At 34.4% G+C, this 15,099-nt stretch overlaps 1 protein-coding gene across 4 annotated transcripts in view; it reads right to left on the bottom strand.

Annotated features, from left to right (window-relative positions):
- Positions 1 to 6,400: 6,400 nt before the first annotated feature.
- The window catches only part of LOC128558679 (uncharacterized), a 39,666-nt gene continuing 30,967 nt past the window's right edge, over positions 6,401 to 15,099 (bottom strand). For all 4 annotated transcript variants that reach the window (XR_008371812.1, XR_008371814.1, XR_008371813.1 and 1 more), the window contains 4 exons: positions 11,623 to 11,761; positions 8,749 to 8,812; positions 7,620 to 7,721; positions 6,401 to 7,054 (listed from right to left, as the gene is read on the bottom strand). The gene's annotated coding sequence lies outside the window, so the exon portion shown is untranslated. The remainder of the gene's footprint in view (positions 7,055 to 7,619; positions 7,722 to 8,748; positions 8,813 to 11,622; positions 11,762 to 15,099) is intronic.

Genomic DNA, 15,099 nt, shown 5'->3' with positions numbered 1-15,099 from the left:
GATACAAATTGTGTGCAAGTTTCGTGAAAATCAAATCATAACCAAAGCTGCTATTGTGCAGACAAGGTCAAAATAGCTAATTTTGGGCCTTTCAGGGGCCATAACTCTGGAACCCATAATGGGATCTGGCCAGTTCAAGAAAGGAACTGAGATCTTATGGTGATACAAGTTGTGTGCAAGTTTAGTTTAAATAAAATCATAAATGAAACCACTATCGTGCAGACAAGAAATTGTTGACGGACGCATGGACGGACGGACGGACTGACGACGGGTGATCACAAAAGCTCACCTTGTCACTATGTGACAGGTGAGCTAAAAAGTTCTTTGTTTTTGACTTACTCCAGAACTAAGTACAGAAATATGTACCGAACAATTAGTACATGTTAACTGCCTGTCTAATATACACATTAATCAGTTACAGATGTCCTGTATATATGCATCAGATATGAAGGATGCAACTGATTCAGAAACAAGTTATTTAAAATCTCAGAAAACATGTTTCTAATGCCATCACTTCCATGTCTCTGAAAAACAATAACCAAATCATCCATAGATAGACCAGTTTAATTTTTCTAGCAGTCGCTGAACTGACAATCTGTTTTTCAACCATCGGTACTAATGAGGCTTGGTTTATGTTGACATTACATTTGTACTTGTACACTTGCATACAATACAAACAAGTAAAAGCAGCTACTGAAAGGTTCAGTTTTGTATCAATACAAGAACATATAGTTGTTGTAGAGTATTTACATCATCCAATGCATTGTGTGAATTGTAATCATGCACACTGCAAAATGTGTGATGCTAAATAAACTTGATTGTGTTTTTCTAACTCAGGAAAATTTCTTTTAAATAAAAGGTAGGGATTTTTCTAGAGCGGAATAGCAGGGCGCAGCGCCCTGCCCATTTTTAGCGCCGCCCTTCTGCCCGAAATGGCCGCCCTTTTGCCTTTCTTCAGCGCCCCTTTGCCCTTTTAGCACCGCCCCTTTGACCATTAATTAAGTATTTCTAAACGAACTGCCCATCAGTCATCTGTCAAAATACCATCCCAGATAATTGTCAATCAATACGAAGTTATGACACCACCGACTATACACAGGTGGTGTGTATTTGCCCGAGGCATGTTGTAAAATAATCAGTTGGGTTAGACAGTACATCAGCTACACACCTGTCAAATTGATATTGTCGATGCATTTATGTAATTGTTTATTATACCAAACCCACACGTTTTATACGTCAAATTGTCAGACAGTACATATGTATGATGTTACAGAACGACTATATAATGAAGGGTCTTGGAGAAGTGGTCAGAAGGGCTTAGGGGTCCGGCTGGACTGAGACCTAGGAAATGGGTCTCGTAGATATTAAGATTAAGTTAGGCTTTAGATATGACATTTGTTAAGACTTAAGAAGTTACGAAATAAAGTATGAAAGTATGTACGAAATATTCCACTGGGTAAATAAACATCAAAAATGTACAGACTCGAGTGTTGTGTTTGTGCTACGCTACACAATTTTATTAAATACTTTTCTTTATTAAATTTTTGTTTCTATTTTTGAGCAAAATTTCAAGGTAAATTTATTTTTGATTAATTGTTAGACATGAAAAGAAAATACAAAATTATACAGGATAAAACCTAACTCATTATAAACAAAATTCTAAAAAAAAAGAGTAAAATATAGTTAGAAAAAAAAACGTAAAACAATAAGAAACAATGCATTGAGGAAAATACTCAAGAGACTGAATTAAGAAATGTAAATGTGAAAATATTTGTTTTTCGAAAATTTTACTTATCATATTATGTTTATTTTACTTGTTCCATATGATATTTGTTTCCCTTATGGCCACATTTAAACAGTTTTGAGCATTCCTGCATTGACAAATTGTTTAAATGAAGGAAGATGGATTGTCCTATGAAACTTGTGTTGTATTCATAGATATGCGCAAACACCGAGTTGTAAATAGTTTCTGTTGAGGTTATGGGTAATATTTCATCACGAATATATGTGAAAATACAAGGAACGGCTGAAAACTAGTTAAATACGTGGAATTCGTGTTTAAGATGTTTTATGCATGATAATGCATTGTTGGGTTAAAGTGTCATTGCTGAATAAATGTGTACATGGTTATTTTACTAAAATATGGTTACTTCAGATCTCAGTAAATAAAAAGGTTGGTCTTGTCTGTTGTGCTGGAAATATTTTGAAGCCTGATATGGCACAAGAATATGTTTATTACGTAAAAATGACTTGATATTGTTGCTGGAACATGTGGATTCCAGTAAGGTCGAATTTATATATATTGTGAGATACTTAGAGTTACTTGATATTGTGTTTTTTGAGACTGGAAGTTGTTATCCCAGTTGTTTTGTAAGATGTATACTATTATACAGACACAGATACTGTCTTCCGAAATCTTAAATCGGAGTCTTACTATCATGGCGTGAAATCGATGCATATATTGCATTATGAGGTACATTTGTGTACCGGATATTTTAAGCGCAATAGCTTTTTGTTTTATGAGACCTGATGTAGTATTTTTTTGTCAAAGAGTTGCAAAAACAGTCGAACGTGCTGTTACTTTTTCATGTTACCCTTCATGATTTCATGCAGAGAATTTTGTCGGAAAATTTATTTTTCTCGCGGACGACATAATATTTCTGTTGAATCATGTAGAAAGGTTACATTGTGTAAATATAATCATGGAAGAAATCATGATCATGCAGTTATTCTGTTATATATGGGTGTTGGTCATTTGTGTTATGTCTGTTTGTATTTAGATATGACTGGGCGCTTTATTTTGTAGTTTATTTTGTAGCTTTCGTATGCATTCTTAAATATTATATAATTAGATTGTTTATGTAAGAACATATTTTGCTTTTTGTTAGCAACATATTTTGGCTAATATCTTTATTTTTCGAATATTGTAAAACGTAGGACATAGCTTGCAAAACAAAGTACAAAGAAGTAAGGTTTTCGGTAACATAACGGTTTATTCGAAGTACAGATACCACTTATGAAAAGAAAGTACGAACGAACTGCCTTGAATAAAATACGAACTGTCCGAAATAAAATACCAACAAACTGTCAAATAAACATGGAAAAAGTGTATTTCATGACTGACATATTGCGGACTGTCAATATATAATAGCCAAAGGGAGACTCATTACATGTAACGGTTACATATTGGGAAGTACCTGTCAAAGCAAAATGATGACATTTGCATTGTGTATTATGACAATTTGTAAACATGCAGTTTTGATTTTATCTGTCATGTATGACAAATGGGAAACAACATAATTATCTGCTTTACGACATTATTACATGAAGTGTATTTTCGGTGGTCATCTGAAATATTGGACATAACGTTAATGAAACAATAATATTATAACTTGGAGAACTCTAGAAAATTTCAGAAGTTAGCAAATAAAATTAGATGGATGAATATCATAAACTTGGAGAGTGCGGTTCAACGTTACGGCCTATGACAGGAGATTCTTAGCTACAGAGATTGATGATGATGCGCTACGCTGTAGAAGAATGTTGGAACCAAGGGACAAATGTGTAGAAGGATCGATGGTGACACCAAGCGACAATGGCGAAAGTGGACTGCAAGCTGTGAGCCTGTGAAGTTTGGCGAAGATAATGGTCCAGCTGGAGAATTGCAGAACACTTGAAAAACAACTAATTATTTTTTCTTTCTTTCTACTTATCAGTACATAATCCATATATTTTGGTCATTACATATCGATTTTACAATTTATTCAGATCTATAGTCAAATATCAAAATATTCAAAAGTAAGATAAATATGCTGATTAAAATCTTTGTATAAATAAGTGAAATTTAAATATCATGATAAATTTCTATACATGCGACAATAATTACAGGCAATTTAGCAATGTTATTAAACGAAATTGTTATCTTTTTCCTAACTCTTATATAGCATATATTCTAAAAAGATGCTCACCTGTGTTTTGCTTTATTTTACAGTTATTGGTTTTGTGAAATATGGATGTAACACGGGTTAAAGAAAAAGTCTTGGAGGAAGAAAGGAGAAGTGCCACTACAAAGGCCGATATAAAATGAAAAAAAAGACTTTCTATGAAATGTGAAAATTGTTTAGTTCTAAATACTATTCTCCTTTGTTCTTGTTTACATTAATTGCATAAATGACTTAAGATTTTTTCTTTAACACTGTTCTTTAATATCATTCCTTCAGATAGTATTCTAATGTTTTTGATTACATAAAATATTATTCTACATGTCATATTGTAAGGCGAGAGATAGTACTTCAAGTCTGAAAAATTTAAATTTGCAATTCAAATTTTTTCTTTCGGTGGGTAACGAGTGTAAAATAATCAGTTGGGTTAGACAGTACACCAGCTACACACCTGTCAAATTGATATTGTCGATGCATTTATGTAATTGTTTATTATACCAAACCCACACGTTTTATACGTCAAATTGTCAGATAGTACATATATATGATGTTAGAGAAGGCTATATATTTGGCTGTTTTAGATATCTCGGGGAGAAGAAGTCAGAAGGGCTTAGGAGTCCGGAAGGACTTAGACCTAGGAATGGGTCTCGCGGATATTAAGTTAGGCTTTAGATATGACATATGTTAAGGCTTAAGAAGTTACGAAATAAATTATGAAAGTATGTACGAAATATTCCATTGTGCAAATAAACATCAAAAATGTATAGACTCGTGTCGTGTCGTGTTTGTGTTTGTGTACGCTACAATGTATGCAGTATCGGTATGCAGACGACGACCGACCGAATCGTAACAAACAACAATTAGATAGGTCAGCAATTAAAGCAAACTGCAAAACAGATTAAAAAAGGAGAAAAAACATCTTAAAACAAAGTCTGCTGCTTATTAAATGCCGATTAATGGCCAGTAATTATCGGCAATTAGCGTGGCACCTCGTGTCAATTTTGTTGTTCACAGTTTGATCTCGGTTGAAGATAACAGTTGATCTTTAATTAGTATCACCGCCTATCAGAATATTTATGATTTTGTTATATCTATTTCATCAAAATACTTAGTATTAAATTTCTATGATATTAATTTTGTTTAAAAGAAAATAAACCACTCGATCTTTTACAGAACGTAACGGCAATCTCAGAATTTAGCGTAGACAGTCAGCGCGTAGAGTAGTTTCCCTTTACCAAAATGGCGAAAATCGTAAACAAAGTTATTTTGTTAAATAAGGGACAATACATGTTATTTTCTGAAACCACTCGAACATGAATGGAAATGCCATTAATCTATTCTTTATGATGTAAAACGGTAACAAATGGCTGAAAACGCTTAAATTTCTTGTGTTTTTGGAATTTAGATCGAATTTTCGACCAGGTGGCACTATTTTGGTTCGTTTTAGGACCTAGTAAATGTCTTTTCTCGCATTTTAGCACTTCAGTTGTCTAAATAATATTGAAATTAGCATGTTTCTGAATGAAAATGACAAACATCGTAACGATTAAATGGATGTTAAATGTAAATTCCACGAATAAGGTAAAATTAATTGAAATATTGCTTGCACAGGGCTAAATTTTACATATTTTTGGGGATGGGGGTGACCTGTAATGAATTGTCATTTCTCTATATTTTCTCAATATTTTGCACCAAAACAAAGCAGAATCATTGTGAAATAGGTGTACTTTGAGAATGAATGCAAATTCATGGAAAAATCAAACAAAAATTTTCTCTTATAGGCTGATCACTACCAAATAGAATGTAAGCCTCCGCAGGTCTAGTCACAAGTAGTCCAAATATAAATCGTACTAATCTTTTTTCCTTTGCATTTTCTCGGCAGCAACGTGCTTACTTTTACCCTACCGCGTTTCAGTATGTATCTCTTTGCATTCTAATGAAATCGGCATGTTCCTATCACATGCTAGATAAAAATGGCGGCGTAAGAATTTAATGTCACGAAAAGAGAAATTGAAAGAAGCGAAAAGTAGTAAATTCAGCGGGTTGTATTTAACGAACTGTAGTTTTCTTATATAAAAGTTAACACCCCCTTTTCTTTTTGTTTTTCTAAAGTAGCGATCTAGTTCTTTATGGGAATATAAGTCTCTGAAAATCTGATATGCTAGAAAATGTCGAAACACCGTTATGAAGTGAGTGGATTTTATATGAAATAAAGAACAGCTGGATTTAGTGGTGTTCAGCCTAAATTTGTAGTTGGAAAATTGTCAACACCTTTATATTAATATGCACCCACGATTCGGTGAGTGTGTGTGTGTGTGTGGGGGGGGGGGGGGGGGGGGGGGGGGGGGTGTCCGGGGTAAAAAAGATTGTGCATTTATGCACGAGTATCAACGGTATGTTCAGTAATATAATGAATGTATAACGACAGATTTGCACCAGAATTATTAAAATATTCGATAGTATCTTTATGGTATATTTCTAATCAAGAAAACTTTCCAGACAAAAATAATGTATGCAAACATAAAACAAACTGCATGTATTTATAAATGATAAACATGTTATATAGACAAACAGGTATTAATGTTTTTCTGACATTCAGATTCATTGCAAATCTTTCTGTAGTACCTTACAATGTAGACATTACAACAAAACCATGGAAATCTACCTTATGATTTTTGTAGACAAAAGTAGGCAACGCGCAAAATGCACCCTGCCCCTTTTTAGCAGCACCCTGCCCTTTTTAGAGGTCTAGAAAAATCCCTATAAAAGGTAAGTATCAACAAAACCCAACACACCTTTGTCTGAAACAGTTGAAAAAGACAACATGCAATCAAAGCATTAGTTAACACCTGATTGTCAAAACTTTTGCAGTTGTGTGCATATAATACATTGTTTTCACTTTAAATTTATTAATGAAAGTGATGAGTTTATGCATCGCTGTGCTTATATTGTTTGTTTGAACTGGCCCTGAATTGACATACATCATTCTCCCTCTTACAGTAATGCCTGTAATTGTGAAGCCTTTTCACACATCGGAGTCTTTGGTATTACATAGACAGCAAAATGTTTATCATTTCTTTTGGCAGTTATTTGTACAATGTGGGAACTGCGTGCTGAAAACAGATGAATATAAATATGTGAAAACTTTGTTCATCTGATCAATATCAGACACATACATTGTAACTATTAAATTCGTCAGTGTCCTAAAACTTATAATTTATTACGTAGATTTTTGCCAACAGCATATACAAGTAATGAAGCACCAAATATCTGCATTTGAGCAAACAAGTTGATTTAAAAAAAATCTTTCTGCATTGACAGACATTTGATAGGACTTAATCAAGATAATCATGTTACACATGGCAACAACTAGTAAACAGATTATTGAAAAACCCTTGACTGCAATCATTAGAAGACATATTTATTTTGTTAAGTTTTTATGTGACCTATTAACATTCACCTTATCAAAATAGAAGTGAGTAGAACCCAATGCACTGTTGCTTTATTCAGGTAATATCAATGTCAATAGCATTTGTGAGCACATTATGAAAGACAATTTAATGAGGCATCGTATGTATAACTAAACGTTATAGGAAAAGTAATGTGAACAATATAACATGGAAACATCAAAATGCAATCTTTGCATCCACTTTCTATGAAAGACTTCATATATCTTACCAAGACATGTCTCAAGATCAAAATATTTTGGTGTATGTGTACCAAAGGTGGACTTATCACCTGCCAAAACAGTTCCATCTGGAATTTCCCTCTTGTCACATTCTGAAATAATAGTTTACTTCTTTTCTTATCTTTTTAAATATCAATCAACAAGAGCATGGCAATTCGGAGCAATATACGCCCGAAAGTATGACTTTTGACCCCTAAGTGTGACCTTGAAGCGAGCCATCCGAAACACGTGCTCTGCAAATCGTCTCGATGTAATTATCATTTGTGCCAAGATCCTTTAAAATCATTCAAGCAGTCCAAGAGTTACAGAACGGGCATGAAAACAAAATCATATGACCTTTTGTGTCAAGTTTCTTCAAAATCCTTCAAGGGGTTCAAGAGTTGAAGAGCGGACACAAAATTGCTAACAGACAGACAGAAAGACAGACATACAGACACCGGAGTAAGAACGTAATAGCATTGTACATCCCTTTGGGCACCATATTTCTATCACAAATAAAGCCTTTCGCTGCACAATAGGGAAAATTAGCAATTTACTTAGAACATCAATTATATTGACATCCATTCCCTCAACTTAAATTTTATAAAATTATGTCTCTGAAATATTATTTCAAAGTGTAACTTCAAGAAAATACACAAAGCATTGAAAGCTCTGGCAGCTGAAATTCCAAAATTATAGTCATAGCGTTATGACAAAATTATAGTAACAAAAATACCATTAAGACCCTATATTTCTCAATTGACTAACTTCATAACCAAGCTTTCAAAAAGACAGCCACTCTGACAAAATTTTATAGATAATGAGTAGAAATATTGGCATCTAGATTGTTAACTAGCAAGGTTTATTTGACATAGTGACCCTGTTTTGAAAATGATCAAGATTTCATTACCAAAAAAATAAAATATTTTAAAACTTCATGAAGATCTGGCAAAACTTGTTGCTTTTGGAATGTTAATCAGGCTTTTCTATGATATGGCATAGACTATTAGTGGTGTACATACATTTTGTATCAAACTTCATATATATGAGAGAGAGAGAAAGAGAGAGAGAGAGAGGAGAGAGAGAGAGAGAGAGAGAGAGAGCACTGGCACTAATTAAATTGGAAATAATTTAACCAACCTTTCAGTTCAATGTCAGTGTCATAACTTGGTCCTTCTCTTACTTCATTACGTGTCACTTTGTCCTAAATTCAACAATATCTATCAATTTCAACGATAAAATAAAACGTGTCTGGCTAGACAAGTCATGCTTTGTAATGTATAAAGTATCAGTTGATATTACTGAGAAGACTATAACATTGTAAACAACTACTTATTATTATTTATGCTTCCATAGAGAAAAACCAAACTAACAATGGACTTCTTTTGTTTAAAAACTTATCAACAAATGATTTTTCTAGGTTCAGAGTCCATTCAAAACATGATTTTGTTCACATGGCGACTTGTCCTGCTTTTCACATTCGAACTCACATCGGTGATGAGAAAGTGATTCTATTTCAGCAACCTAAACATCTCAGCCACTAAAGTCTATTTTCTATCATTCCTTACAACTATATCGTGTCATCTTTTTCCATGTTAAAAGTAGCTGTATTGGTTTTGATGTTCTTGCCTACATAGCAGGGAAAGTATACATTTGTCCAAGCATGTGCCAGGGATAGATATTCCTGTCTTTTTCCTTGAGAAAATCCTTGTCTAAAATAGCGTGCACCTGGGGGAAGTCACATAGCACTGGCACTATTATGACTTCATAAACAATACAAGAGGGTCATGATGACCATATATCACTCACTTGGCCATAATATAATCATGATAAACATTCTGACAAAGTTTCATGAAGGTAGTGTCATAAATTTGTTTGTTTGTACTGGGTTTAACGCCATTTTTTCTACAGTATTTCAGTTATGTAACGGATGCCAGTTAACCAAACCAGTGTTCCTGGATTCTGTACCAGTCAGACCAGTTCTCCGCAAGTAAATGCCAACTTCCCCACATGAATCTGAGGTGGAGGACTCACGATTTCAGACACAATGTCTTTTATCAAATTGTTGTGGCTGAAAAGGCCAAAATAGAAAATTTTGCACCATTCAGGGGAATAACTCTAGAACCCATGATGGAATCTAGCCAGTTTCCGAAATGAACCAAGTTCTTATTGTGACTTAAAGGCCTAGATTCACTACTATATAAGTGTCCCCCCCCAAATCCAATATACAACTCCCATCTTATCTGCTGCTTATCAGCGATTATGTAACAGTAACTGATTAGAGGGCAATTAGCACAGCAGGGACCCCAACTAGACCATGAAGATGTGTGCAGTGGAGTTGAAAGAAATTAATTTTTCTTCAGTGAATGTGGAATGATAATAATAATTATTATTATTTTGATATTATATAGATTATAATAGCTATTTCTTTAATGTTATAATAATAATAATTATTATTATTATCATATTACATATAGGATGATAAAAGATACAGTAATAATATTGAAAATAATAATGATAATAAAACACAAGTATAGTGAAAACTTCATGAGTTCTTTGTGCTGACAAAAAATTAATATAAAATTATTGTGTTCCATCTACACTCAATTTTCATTTTCAGTTTGTTGCCTAAAGTGACTTTTTTCATGCTTTGCTTTGTAACTTTGAAATGCACAAACTGTTTTCAACTTTAGACAAATGTTATCTACAGTATTCTGCCAGCTTTAGATGAGTGAAAGTCACATTTTTCTGAAATATCACAATTCTCCAGACAGAATTTGAAAAAAATAAAAACTTGCATATTTCTTTAAGAAAGTTTCTCATTATTTTATTATTGTGAAAATAAGTTTCTGGTTATTTTATTATTGTGTTTGATGAACAATATTTTTCTTTACATAGAAATGCCAAAAAAAAAAACCTAGTATAACTTTAAATGTTACTAATTATTCATTAATTTAAAATAAATTACTTTGTTTCCCCTTCTCACTAATTGATACACTTGAAAGGTAGACTGACTCTCCAATAAACAATGACCCTTGTTTATTGGAACCAAACTGTGATGGTCATTAGCCCCCAACTGTGCTGGTGAAGACAGAAATCCCTTGGCCAACTGCCAAAATCTAGGCCTTTAAGTTGTGTGTAAATGTTGTTAAAATCGAAAGCAAAATGTCACTATCGCGTTCTCAAAGTAAAAATTCACAAATTTTGACTCTTTCAGTGGTCAATCAGGGGCCATAACTCAGGAACCTATTATTGGATTTGACGGATTTATCATGGAATCCAAGATATATTGTTGCTTAAGCTATTTTGCAAGTTTGTATCAAATCAGACCATAAATGAGGTATCTATATGGCTGCAAAAGACAAAATAGCAAATTTTGGCCCTTAAAGGGGTCCTAACTCTGGAACCCATGAAAGGATCTGGCCAGATTTCGAAAAGAACCAAGAAATTATGCCAATATAATTTGTACACAAGTTTGATTGAGATTCACTGAAAAATGTGGTCTCTATCATGTTGGCAAGACAAAATAGCAAGTTTTCGTCCTTTAAAAGGTGCCATAACTCTGGAATCCATGATGGGATCTGGCTAGTTTACAAAAGGAACCAAGATATTAATATGCCATACAAGTTGTGTGCAAGATTGATTAAAATTGATTGCAAAATATGGTCTTTGGTCTCTATCATGTTCACAAGAAATAGTGAACAGTCGGACAACGGAGGAAATGCGATCACAGAAGCGCACCTAGTTACAGGTGTGCTGAAAAATAATGCCAGGAAATACTAAAACGATCAATTTGGAACGATAGGCAAGAAAAATGTCTGTCTTCATAAGACAGCTTTTTTCCCAACCCTCGGTAAAGCTTGGATAAAAAACCTCACTAAAGCTTGGTTTTCCATTCCACACTGTCCGTCTGGTAGGGAAAAAAGGTCTTACACCGGCAGGCATTGCAAGATCATTATACAATTTGCTTGAAATTCTTACCTTTAATTTTGGCAATAAGTTAAATGGAAGTACCTTTTTGTTTGAGTAGGAGTCTTCGTCGTTTGGCTTGATGTGTAATAGGAATAGCTTTCCTTGCACGTGCGATCATGTCCCTGTAGGTTACAAGTTTTAATGTGTGTGCTCCAGGTGATACTCCTAGTTTGTGATTAACCTGCATGAATAAAATACAAATAAAAGTTAGTTTTTCAATCCTGTGTGTTGACTAAATTTGCAGGATTTATATCAATTTAATAATCTGATAAAATATTAAACTAAACAATATATGACACTAGGAAAGAAATTATAGATTGACTGATTTCAATTTTAACAACTTTACTACACCTATTACACACTGTAACTATTAATATGGAAGCCATTTTCATACTAATCAATAATTACTCAACACCAGAAACTCATACAGGAAATACATGGAAAAACAAACTGATACCTTCAAACTACTTTATATTTAACTAGTCACAAACAAAAAAACACTATAACATTTAAGCCTTGAAACTCTGTACACTGAAATATTCAAAACTGTCTTACTTCAACTTCTCTTAAAAACAAAAGATGTTTATGTAGTATATCTTACATTTAATATGGTACTTACATTACATAACTAATATGTTTTGATACATGTCATATAGTGCATGTTAATACTACAAAAAATGTAGTTTCAATGCTTAAGAACTGAGCTACCTCTTAATGTAAGTTCCTTATACTTGATTAATAAATACGCTATAACAGAGTTGCAGCTTTTCAAACCACAGTAACTGTTGTGTTAAGCTGGATCAATATTTCTGTCTATTTCTGAGACTCTAATACTGACTGATAAAGGAAACAAGTTCTTCACTATGAAACAAGAGGACCATGATGGTCCTGAATCGTTCACCTGTCCCCACATGACCCAGTTTTGAACTGAGTATGACGTCGTTTTTTTCTATTATTTGACATAGTGTCCTAGTATTTGAGCTCATGTGACCCAGTTTTGAACTTGAGCTAGATATCGAGATAAAAATTCTGACCAAGTTTCATGAAGATCCACTAAAAAATATGGCCTCTAGAGAGGTCACAAGGTTTTTCTATTATCTGACCTAATGACCTAGTTTTTGAAGGCACTTGACCCAGTTTCGAACTTGACCTAGATACCATCAAGGTCACCAATTTTCATGAAGATCTCATGAAAAGTACGGCCTCTAGAGAGGTCACAAGGTTTTTCTATTAATTGACCTAAGGACCTAGTTTTTAAAGGCACATGACCCAGTTTCGAACTTGACCTAGATATCATCAAGGTGAACATTCTGACCAATTTTCATGAAGATCTCATGAAAAGTATGGCCTCTAGAGAGGTCACAAGGTTTTTCTATTTTTAGACCTAATGACCTAGTTTTTGACCACACGTCATCCACTTTCGAACTTGACCAAGATATCATCAAGGTGAACATTCTGACTAATTTTCATGAAGATCCATTGAAAAATAAGGCCTCTAGAGAGGTCACAAGGTTTTTCTATTTTTAGACCTAATGACGCATGTGACCCACTTTCGAACTTGACCTAGATATCATCAAAGTGAACATTCAGACCAACTTTCATGAAGATCCATGGAAAAATATGGCCTCTAGAGAGGTCACAAGGTTTTTCTATTTTTAGACCTAATGACCTAGTTTTGGACCGCACGTGACCCAGTTTCGAACTTGACCTAGATATCATCAAGGTGAACATTCTAACTAATTTTCATGAAGATCCATTGAAAAATATGGCCTCTAGAGAGGTCACAAAGTTTTTCTATTTTTAGACCTACTGACCTAGTTTTTGATCGCACGTGACCCACTTTCGAACATGGCCTAGATATCATCAAGATGAACATTCTGACCAATTTAAAAATCAACACAGCATACTGTCTCTACAGTGTATTTATTGAACACAAAGGGGTGGAGGGGGGGGGGAGGGGAGGAAACATTAAAAACTAGACTATATCATGTATATAGATGTAGAAGACGGACTAAATATTAACAAAATATAACTGATTTATAAACAAGTCGCCACGCCAGACAGATATGTGGAGAAGCTGTACATTAGCCTTGCAGTACTGAACTATGCATTCATCTTGCCCTGAAAAAAACTGCAAAACAAGAGGGCCATGATGGCCCTATATCGCTCACCTGAGTACCATTGCTTTAACCAAAACAAAAAGAAAAAATTCTTACAAGGTACAGATCTGTCAAAATACACCTAACAATTGGAGGTACCATCCATGTTGTACCACAAAAAAGTGGTCTCGGTTTTTCCCTACGGCCAATAATAAAAAAGTTACTAAATAAGCTATTTATAGTAACATAAAAGGGAAGTAATTTAAATTTTTTTATTGTAAGCGAACAAAAAAAGGATCTGCCAAATTAAAACAAGAGCACTGCAATGCAACGCAAATGCAGAGCAATATTCATACAAAACAAGGTCATATGACCTTTGACCCCTAAGTGTGACCTTGACATTGAAGTGAGCCATCCGAAATATGCACTCTGCACGTTCTTTCAATGAGGTGAACATTTGTGTCAGATTTCTCTGAAATCCATCAAGGGGTTCAAGAGTTACAGAGCGGAAGGGAAATTGCTAGCAACACACAGACAGACAGACGGACACCGAGGCGATAACATAATACGTCCCTGTGGGCGTGTAAAAAGGAATCGAGATCTTATGGTGATACAAGTTGTGTGCAAGTTTGGTTAAAATCAAATCATAAATGAAGCTGCTATTGTGCATACAAGGTCAAAATAGCCAATTTTGGCACTTTCAGTGGCCATAACTCTTGAACCCATTAGGGATCTGGCCGGTTCAAGAAAGGAAGCAAGATCTTATTGTGACACAAGTTTTGTGCAAGTTTGATTAAATTCAAATAAAAAATGAAGCTGCTATTGTGCAGACAAGGTCAAAATAGCTAATTCCAGCCCTGTCAGGGGCCATAACTCTGGAACCAATTATGGGATCTGGCCAGTTCAAGAAAGGAACCAAGATCTTATGGTGACACAAGTTTTGTGCAAGTTTAGTTAAAATAAAATCATAAATGAAGCTGCTATAGTGCAGACAAGGTCAAAAAAGCTAATTTTGACCCCTTCAGGGGCCATAACTCTGAAATCCAAAAAGGAATCTGGCCAGTTCCGGAAAGGAAGCAAGATCTTATGGTGACACAAGTTGTGTGCAAGTTTGGTAAAACTCAAATCATAAACAAAGCTGCTATTGTGCAGACAAGGTCAAAATAGCTAATTTTGGGCCTTTCAGGGGCCATAACTCTGGAACCCATAATGAAATCTGGCCAGTTCAAGAAAGGAAGGAAAATGTTATGGTGATACAAGTTGTGTGCAAGTTTGGTAAAAATCAAGTTATAAAAAAAGCTGCTATTGTGCAGACAAGGTCAAAATAGCTAATTTTGGCCCTTTCAGGGGCCGTAACTCTGGAACCCATAATGGGATCTGGCCAGTTCAAGAAAGGAACCGAGATCCTATGGTGATACAA

The sequence above is a fragment of the Mercenaria mercenaria genome, chromosome 7 (genome assembly GCF_021730395.1).
Source record: "Mercenaria mercenaria strain notata chromosome 7, MADL_Memer_1, whole genome shotgun sequence".
Lineage (NCBI taxonomy): Eukaryota > Metazoa > Mollusca > Bivalvia > Venerida > Veneridae > Mercenaria > Mercenaria mercenaria.
The sequence above is the reverse complement of the archived record's forward strand: the minus strand, read 5'-3'. Positions and strand labels throughout refer to the sequence as shown.